Source organism: Penaeus monodon, chromosome 31 (genome assembly GCF_015228065.2).
Source record: "Penaeus monodon isolate SGIC_2016 chromosome 31, NSTDA_Pmon_1, whole genome shotgun sequence".
In the NCBI taxonomy this organism is placed as follows: Eukaryota; Metazoa; Arthropoda; class Malacostraca; order Decapoda; family Penaeidae; genus Penaeus; species Penaeus monodon.
The window spans coordinates 24,123,594-24,124,031 of NC_051416.1; positions in this window are offsets into that span (position 1 = coordinate 24,123,594).

Here is a 438-nt window from a genome sequence, read left to right on the forward strand (position 1 = left end):
TTACACAAGACACAAAAAATAAGTGAATAATCACAAGCGACCCTCAAAATAAAGATGAAAATGTTGTGGAGCAATTGGTGCTGACACCCCCTCCCCCCCTATCCCTCCTCCCCTTCACATAGTAAAGAAACTCTTTTTATTTGGCGAAGGTTCTAGAGGCCTTGCTCATAACTGTACATAAGTGTGGTGCATCAGTGCTAGTAATAACGTCTTTCACACTGTTGAATTGATTTTCAAAGCTTGTTATTCTTTTATGAACACATATAGATAGAATTAGATTTTTTTTTTCATATAATAAATCTTCGTGAATTACTGTTTCTTATTAATTTTCTTAAGTACAGATCAGTCGTGCTGTTTGTCCTACTCATCCGCTGAACATACCTAGCCACGGTCTTGTCGGAAAGGTCTTCTTCATTTGCTTAGATATACAGCAGTGAA